Source organism: Artibeus jamaicensis, unplaced genomic scaffold (assembly GCF_021234435.1).
Source record: "Artibeus jamaicensis isolate MK-2021 breed Jamaican fruit bat unplaced genomic scaffold, CSHL_Jam_final contig_1132, whole genome shotgun sequence".
In the NCBI taxonomy this organism is placed as follows: Eukaryota; Metazoa; Chordata; class Mammalia; order Chiroptera; family Phyllostomidae; genus Artibeus; species Artibeus jamaicensis.
Window position 1 is genome coordinate 7,077,951 of NW_026521221.1, and position 9,314 is coordinate 7,087,264.

Below are 9,314 nucleotides of genomic sequence, written 5' to 3' on the forward strand. Positions count from 1 at the left end.
TAGAGATAATTTTACTTCCCCTCTAAACTGTTTGCATACTCTCTTCTTTTCATTTGAAGATTGTTCATGTTTCAAAAGTGGCAATTTGATCAGTTAGTAACTACATCAGAACAACTAAGATTACCTAGCAATGTGACTGGCAGCAGCAACTGGAAGCATAATAGTGTGGCTCGAGAGCTTTGGGAACTTCAGAAGCAACACAGGTACCAGTGAGGGCTACAATGACAACAGGAGGGAGCCCTCGGCCTGTCGCTCACCATTATGACTGTGGAGGTTTACTGCAGTTACGGCATCCCAGCCAATGGCACGGAGCAAGTGGCCTACATACAGATGCTGATCATGTGATACTGGATGGTGTGAAAGGTGGTGCTAAGGCAAAAAGATTAGTAGCTCAGTTTATACCAAAACTCTTTAAACATTTTCCAGAACTGGCTGCTTCTGTTATTAATGCACAGTTAGTTATCTGTGAGGATCAAGATGTATCAATTCACTAACAAGCAATTAAAGAGTTTCCTCAATTTGCCACTGGGGAAGGTTCTTCCCCAGTGGTGGATATGCTAACCCAACTTTTGCAAGCAGATGACTAAAGAATTTAACTTAGCAAACAATGCCATGTTAGCTTTATTTAAATGGATGCAAAAGGGACGTTACGTGGCTTATTCATCCTAATCCTTCAAGGAGAGGACACTGTTAGAGAATGAGTAATCGTAATCCTTTCCATAAAACTTGAGACTTTACCAGATGATGTCTTTTTTTTTTTTTGAGACTAATGCTTAAATTTATTTTTTTCTATAAATTTCACACGCCTACTTTGTTTAAGCATTATGGAAGACTTTGTTTTGTTTTGTTTTATTGTTGTTCAAGTACATTTGTCTCCATTTTCTCCCCACCACGACCACCACCCCATCCCTGCCACTCCAAACCAGATGAAGTCTTAACAAAGGAAGTAAAGACACTAACTGAATCCAAACAGGTCCTAGAATTTGTGACTGGGGAAGAATTTGTCCTATTCATGAACAAACTATCCTAGGTTAAAATTCTTTTAGACAGTGAAAGGAAGACAGCAACTTGTAGACTTGGTAGCTAAGCAGGCTGACCCGGAACAAACATTCAGCCCATCGGATCCCAAACATGTGGCTAGGCTCTTACGGTGCAGGCGGTGCCCCTCTTCTCTAAAAGTGTGCATTCTACAGGGTCTGTGGCTTATTTCTGAGAGCAGATTTGCTCTAACCTCAGCTCTTTGACTCTTTCAGTGGGAAGTCCCGATATATATTTGGAGGTATTGAAACTGTTGGTGGAGATGAGTTCATTTTGTGGTGACATGGAAAAGCTACAAAGAACTTTAGGGAATCAAAATGAATTATTGGAGTACATGCCTCTCCCTCCAGAAAAAGCAGAAAATGGGGAGAATCCTAGTAATGAAGAACCCAAGCTGCAATTCAGTTATGTGGAATGTTTGTTGTACAGCTTCTACCAGTTGGGCTGAAAACTTCCAGATTTCTTAACAGTCAAACTGAATGCAGAAGAGCTCAAAAATTTTAAAGTTAGGCTACAATACTTTGCACCAGGTCTTAAGTTCTATATCAGACAACTTCACTTGGCTCTCCAGGGTGAACAGGCAAGGCCTTATAAACAGAAGAGAACAAGATTAAAGTTACTGCATTAAAAATAACAAATCATGCCAATGTTTTAATCAAGGATCTCTTCCACATTCCTCCTTCTATAAGAGCACAATACCATTATCCTGAAAATATACAGAAGGTTGAAATCAGTCAAAAGAAATTTGATGAAGACACAACTTTGGGTTTACCACCAAGAAATTTCCAGCAGGACCAAAAAGGGATGTCAGGCAGATTTATAATCCTCCTGAAGAGAAATATAGCACCAATTTGGGCAACTTTAATTATAAGCAGAAAGGAGCCTTCAGGAGTCATGGAGGTGGCTGAGGTTGGGGATCATGAGGAAATTATAGTCTCGTAGTTGGGGACGACTCTACTGGATAAGATGTCATATTCTTCAGCATTGTCATGCACTTAATATACTTGCATTCTACTAGTCACTGGATTGCTCGGGATGTCCCTTTAAAAGAACTGCCACCTTTAGCTAAAAAGTCAATGTTCTTTATACCTTGTATGTATGATCTACTTTTGTAACAGGCCATGGTTGTAGGTCCAAGGTAAAAAACCACGGTGATATTCTTGGATGCTTTGTGTGCAATCTCGACTTGTTTTCACTATGTCATTATTCAGGTTTCATATTGTGAATCTTTTACTTTTAAGCACCTTCATGATTTGTTACTGAGAGCTATTCAAGTCTAAAATGTAATGCAATTCAGTCCAGTTCTGATAACTGGTAAAGATCATCAGTTTTGAAAAGTTACTGATTTTTCTCTCCCCTCTTTCTACCCCCACCAACCCCCCAGTATATGGAGAAGAGTAATGGTCAATCTAAACATTTTATGTTCTTTATTTTTATTTATTTTTTAAAAGATTTTACTTATTTATCTTTAGAGGGGAAGGGAAGGAGAGAGGGAGAGAAATATCAATGTATGGTTGCCTCTCATGTGTCCCCTGCTGGGAACTGGCCTGCAACTCAGGCATGTGCCCTGACGGGGAGTCAAACCATGATCCCTTAGTTAGCAAGTTCACGCTCAATCCACTGAGCTACACCAGCCAGTGTATTCTTTATTATTTTTTTTAAGATTTTATTTCTTTTTAAAGAGGGGAAGGGAGGGAGAAAGAGAGTGAGAGAAACATTGATGTGTGGTTGCCTCTTGCACACTCCCTACTGGGCACCTGGCCTGCAATCCAGGCATGTGCCCTGACTGGGAATCAAACCAGCAACCCTAGGATTTACAGGCCAGCATTCAATCCACTGAGCCACACCAGCCAGGGCTATGTTCTTTATTTTTAAATAAAGCTGCTAGGCAGTGGCTCAGCATTCCTACCTAGTGTCACAAGAGCAAATTATCAGCTTTCTTAAAATGTAGAAATGACATTACTTTTCTAGGAGAAAGTAAATTGCACTGCTTACTTACCTCTTGTCCATATGTTGTGATATGAACTATTTTTTTTATTTTAATTGTTGTTCAATGAACTTTTTTTAAAAGATTTTATTTATTTTTAGAGAGAGGGGATGGGAGGGTGAACGAGAGGGAGGGAAACATCTATGTGAGAGAGAAACATTGATTGTCTGCCTCACCCCAGCTGGGGACCTGGCTCACAACCCAGGCTTGTACCTTGACAGGGAATTGAACTGGTGTCCTTTGGCCTTGCCAGACGATGCCCGACCGAGTCATGCTGCCCAGGGTATAATATAAAACTTCTGAATATGGGGTCTTAGTAGATGAACGGAAATGTGAATGTATAATGTACATACACATAAGTATATATGCATGTATATGCATGCTATGAAACTTGACTATACAACATAAATCATTTTTTGAAATTTCAGGAATATGTAGTCTTTGACGTGGTGATTATCCTTTTGAGGCTGAATCCATTACTAACTTGTTATCTAGGTTTTCCTCCCAAAAAGGAATTTTGAGTCAGTTGTACTTACATGATTATTATAAATCTAAACCAAAGGCTGCATTTTCAAATATAGATGTGGAAATCCCTGTTGGAGAAATACAGCCAAAATACTGAATCAGGTTTACATATAGTTTTCTACAGAATGATACAGAATAATTTAAATTTTGGGGATTTAATAACCAGGGCAACTCGACTTGAAAGTAACTTGATAACACATTGTACCAATAATTAGGGATGCTCTATCAGTTTGCTTTTGTCACTTTGAAAATATTAACTTCTTGGGTTATTAATAAGAATTATCATGTAAGTTAACCAATAGAATCTTTAGGCTAAAACAACAGATGGGGGGTTTGTGGAAAGTTTAATGTCACGGGCATTTTTAGTACGAGAGGCTCTTTGCTCGGCATCTGACTGTTTCATATATTTTTGTTCCACAGTTAATCTTCCCTCCCCAAGTTTGCCTTCAACTCCAGTGTCTAAATGACATTTTCTAGTAATTTGACATTTTTTTTGAGGAATAGTTTGTTTTTACAATGCAAGTGTCTTCACTGCTGCTTGTATCAGCGGAAAAGCAAACCCTTTTGTTAAAATTACTGCACGTGGTTACGGGAAAAATATTTTTTTAACACTAGAATGACACAAGTGAGCAAAAGACTTGGGTCAGCGTGACTAGGGAGTGGTGGCCACAGTCGTAACCAGAAGCACCCCTGGAGCCCAGGACGAAAGGGTCATTTTCTTTCCCAGCTGTGGCCTCCCTGCTCACACCTTGAGCTCACACTTCTAGTCACAAGAACTGTGGGACCATTTCTGTTGTTTCAGCCAAAAAAAATTTTTTTAAGTCCTGTGTCATGGACTGAAATAAAGGAAAAAGGTTATACCAAAGAATAGTTACTGACAGTCACTGAAAGGAGAGTTAGCTGATTGGGACTGAGTCTTTCAGCGAGGACACAGAAACCACTGTCAAGGAGCTAGTTCCCTTTTTTAAAAGCTATAAGGAAAAACCTTCTTTGGGAGCCAAATTTGTCAGTCAGAAGGAGCCAAATTTCTTTGTCAGTCAAGTTTTTTTTTAAGATTTTATTTGTTTATTTTTAGAGAGAGGAGCAGGGAAGGAGAAAGAGAGGGACAGAAACATCAGTGTGTGGTTGCCTCTCGTGTGTCCCGGGTTTTTCATTTTTATTTATTTATCTTTAGAGGGGAAGGGAAGGAGAGAGGGAGAGAAACATCAATGTATGGTTGCCTTTTGTGCATCCCCTGCTGGGAACTGGCCTGCAGGGAACTGGCCTGCAACCCTGGTATGTGCCCTGACTGGGATTCGAACTGCGATTATCTGGTTCGCAGGCCCGCGCTCAGGCCCGCGCTCAATCCACTGAGCTACACCAGCCAGGGCTAAAAGTCAGAATTTTAAATCCATAGTTATATTAGCTAAAATAGAAAGTTGATCATTGAGATGACTTAGGCTTTTCTAATGGTCTGTTTTTATCACTTGGTATGAGGTCATGGTTCATAACAAATGCAGCCTTCATTTGTCCATCAGTAACACCTAAGCATCTACTGAAGAAATTTGATCTAGAATTGATAAGTATAAATCACAATATTCAGATTCTGGCTGATTTGCTCAGTTGGTTACAGCATTGTCTTGATATACCAAGATTGTGGGTTCAATCCCTAGTCAAGGCACATACAGGAATCAACCAATGAAAGTATAAGTAAGTGGAACAACAAATCAGTGTTTCTCTCTCAGTCTCTCACTCTCTCTCCCTTCTCCTCTCTCTAAAATCAACAAATAAAAATATTTAAAAAACCAAAATGTTCAGATAATAATCTTTGAGAAAGGCATAGAAGGAAAAAGTACTTAGAGTCTAGGACTTTTTATTTGGCCCAAAGAAAAATATAAGAAAATTACTTCACTGGCTAATGTGGCTCAGTTGGTTGGAGCCTTATTCTTAAACCGAAGGGTAGGTTGCAGGTTTGATTCCCAGTCGGGGCACAAACCTAGGTTGTGGGTTTGGTCCCGGTAGGGGTGAACTTAAGAGGCAATTGATCATCAATGTTTCTCTCACATCAATGTTTCTCTCCCTCCCTCCCTCCCCACCCTCTCTAAAATCAATAAGTATGTCTTCAGGTGAGGATAAAAAAACCACACTTACTACTCCATAGCATCACAGTCAAAAAAGGAATTGTTGCTTCTGTTTCTAACTTGACTGAATCATCAGGTTATGTCCCCAGGTCTTGCCTTCATCCATCCACTTCGCCCTGTAGGGGTTGGGTTCAACCCAAATTCACTTTATTCTGGAGATTTCAAACAAAAACTCATTTTGAAATTTGAAATGTGGTGCATTGCTCTTCCTCAAAACGATGAGAAGGAAACGTGTAATTCAGGGGTGTCCAGCCTTTTGGCATCTCTGGGGGACACTGGAAAAAGAAGAGTTATCTTGGGCGACACATTAAGTACACAAACACTAATGAAAACTGATGAGCAAAAGAAAGGTTTCAAGTAAATTTACGATTTTGTGTTGGGCTGCATCCCTAGCCATCCTGGGCCGTGAGCTGGACACCCCTGACCCACAGCCATCTCAACAGATGATACAAACCATAGATATCACACATGCTATTCCCCATTTCCCGTAGTGTGTTGGCATGTATTCACTTTGTCTTTCCTAAGCAAGATTACTATAAACTAGATTTTAGTTTTTGCTCTATTGTTCTTCAATATGAAAAAAAATCATTTCATTTTCAGCTCAGTAGACATTCCCAGAAACCGTTGTAGAAAAGTGGATGTTTTCACATAATAGCATGCAGCTCAAGGAATAATTTGAGCAAAGAAGAATGTTTGGGGTTGGTCTTGCAGAGTCAGAGAAAGAGCTGAATTCATTCCTAACCTCCCCAGGCCTTGTCATGACTGTTTTCCTAGAGATGGTTCTCCAGTGACACCATACTTCCTAATGGTAAGAAACAGATTGAACTCACTTCTGTCATTGCCTCCCTCTCACAATCAATTTTTGCAATCTCATAGCCTGGAGTCTGAGTTTTTCTTGCAAGAGTTAGATAAAACTGTAGGCAAACCCAAAAATGTTTTCTTAATTTTAATTCTTCCTTCAGAGTTATGTCATAAGTGGGGCTACTGACACATAAGGGCCTGCCCGCTGCAAACCATCACCAGTCACATACTGGACAGTTCGTCCCAGAGCACTTCATTGTCTAGACACAGAATGAGTCTTCTTCCTGAAGCTGGACTCAGAGAATGAAGGACTATTCCCTGACACTGAAGTGGTAAGAAAGCTGGAATATATTGGTAATGCATTTGACTATGCCATGGATCTTTCTCTCGTGGTCTTCTAGAGTTTGAGGAGTCCTGCACTTGTTCAGGATAGGACTTGTGGGGAGGAACCTTGGTGTTGGAGGATGGTTTCCTTGAATCGTAGTCTGTTGACAAATTTAGGGGAGTGTTGGAGACCTCTCTAAACCTAGCAGCCAGCCATTCCTGCAGAACTACCTTGTCCAAGTGTTGCAGTTCCTGCTGCTCCAGTAGATGGCGCCTCTAACTCTCATATTGCCTTAGCTTATAAATAGCTTTTTCCATTACTCATTTAAGTATTTTTCCCTAGACTTTTAAATAATCTTGCATGTTGTTGATTATTTTGATCCTCTTGATTCTCTTAGAAAAATGTAAAAGTGGTTTTATAGATCAGAAGATCATAAATGCAAAAAGTAGACTGACAAAGCAAGTCTTACTGCAATGTCCTATGGAAGGAACCACAAATGAACTAGGCATGAAAACAGGTACAGAAACGTGGAATAGAAAAGTGAGTTTCCAGCCCTGACTGGTGCAGCTCAGTGGATTTAGCGTGGGCCTGTGAACCAAAGGGTCGTGGTTCAATTCCCAGTCAGGGCACATGCCTGGGTTGCAGGTCAGTCCCCAGCAGGGAACCCATGAGAGGCAACCATACATTGATATTTCTCTCCTTCTCTCCTTCCCTTCCTCTCTAAAGGTAAATAAATAAAATCTTTTAAAAAAAAGAAAAGAAAAGTGAGTTTCCATTCAAAATTTCTTCTTTTTCTCTCTAGACACTTCTAGTGTACTTTGTACGTTGAGAACTTCTACAGCTGAAGATTTTCCTTTGAGAAGAAAATCAACTCATTTTTTATTTGTAGATACTGGACACATTGATAGACCTATCCATTCCCCACAGGAAACCATCACTACAAGAAGCAGGCAAAACTGAGAAAAATGATGCAGGCCTTACTAGTTTTGAGAGACACTGCAGCACTAATGGGCAATTTAAATACCGTCTGGCAAGTGCTGGGGGGGAAATAGGAACTACAGGAGCATCTAGGAGGGGACCAGAGGCCCTGAACCAAGAAGGAGCACCTGGACTAATTGAAGGAAATCTCTGAAGGAGCTGCAAGTTGCAGAACTAGGGGAGGCTTGTTGATGGGGTAACATTTAAACTGAGAGCCGAAGGAGGGGCAGGAACCAGCCAAGCAGGGGTAGATGGGAACGTGGGTGCTTGTCCCAGGGAGAGGAGTGGGGGCAGCAGTTGCTTAGGTCTTGGGGAGAGACAGCAAGGCCTGTTTCAGGGAAAGCTTAAGATCCGTGTCTTGAGGGTACTTTACAAAAGTCCCTGAGAGGCTCTTTGCCTTTTTTTCATGACATAGACCCCTTTGGGAGCTTGGTGAAGCCTATGGGTCCCTTCTCAGAATATTGTTTATTTTTTAACTTTTTTAGAATATTGTTTTGAAATAAATGTGTTGGAATACAAAGGCAATCCATTATGTTGGAATACAGTTATCAAAATATGTTTTAAAAGCTGTCATATAATAATATAATAATGTATGTACTTCTTTATGAATGAATGACATTATAAAATCTAATGACAGGTCTAATAACTACCATTATTTTGAAGTATTGATGAGCATAAAGCAACAATGATAATGTGATATAAAAATATCCATGATTTATATTGGTGACAAAAATCACAGGTAAGGTTAATATTACTGTGATTCGTTGCTTATCTTTATTGAAGGAAGTGCTTTCAATTAGATTAGTGAAAATAAAGATGCACTTTTCTCCCAACCAAATAACCAATTAAATGCTATCATCCAGGGTCGTTTGGGTGTGTGGAACCCGAGTAGAAACCCTTCCTCACAGCAGGGTAGTGAATGGATTGGAAAGCAAGGCTGAAGACAGGTGCCATGGTGATTCCTAGCCCTCAACTCAGGGAGGTGTCAGTATTCCCAAGAGATATAAATTTCAGAGGGAGGAGTGGAGCAGGCCAAGCAAGGGCTATTTATTGCTTTCCACCCTCAGTGCTGCAAACCTTGAAGAACCTGCCAGGTGCCAGGTTCTGCGGTACCATGCTAGGTGGAGAGAACCTGAAAACCCACTGATGAGCCAGCCCTTCTTACTAATTGCCAGCATGGGATAGGATGGTGGTTAAGAGTCACCCGAGTTGACAGACTTGGGTTAGTTACACTGCCCTTCCAAAAATAAGAGAAGCTGTCTAACCTTGGGCAAGTTTATCATCCAGTGTCCTCATCTGTGAAATGGAATAATAAAAAATGTCTCCGATGATCATAGTGTTACGGTGAATCAAAGTGATGTAATTCATTCTGATGCCTGTAGATAAATACTGGATAAATAAAAGCTGTTACATGTGAGTTGAATAAATCTGTCTGATGACCTTTCAAGAGAGGAATCTCTCTATTCTTTTTCTGCTTCCAGTGCCTCCAGCTCTGCTTAAATACAAGAGAGGATTTAACACTTTGTCCTTTAGGAGAAGC

The 9,314-nt window shown here is 40.3% G+C and overlaps 1 pseudogene; it reads left to right on the top strand.

Annotated features, from left to right (window-relative positions):
- Positions 1-261: 261 nt before the first annotated feature.
- On the top strand, positions 262-1,946 carry LOC119061241 (apoptosis inhibitor 5-like; annotated as a pseudogene).
- The last annotated feature ends 7,368 nt before the right edge of the window (positions 1,947-9,314 follow it).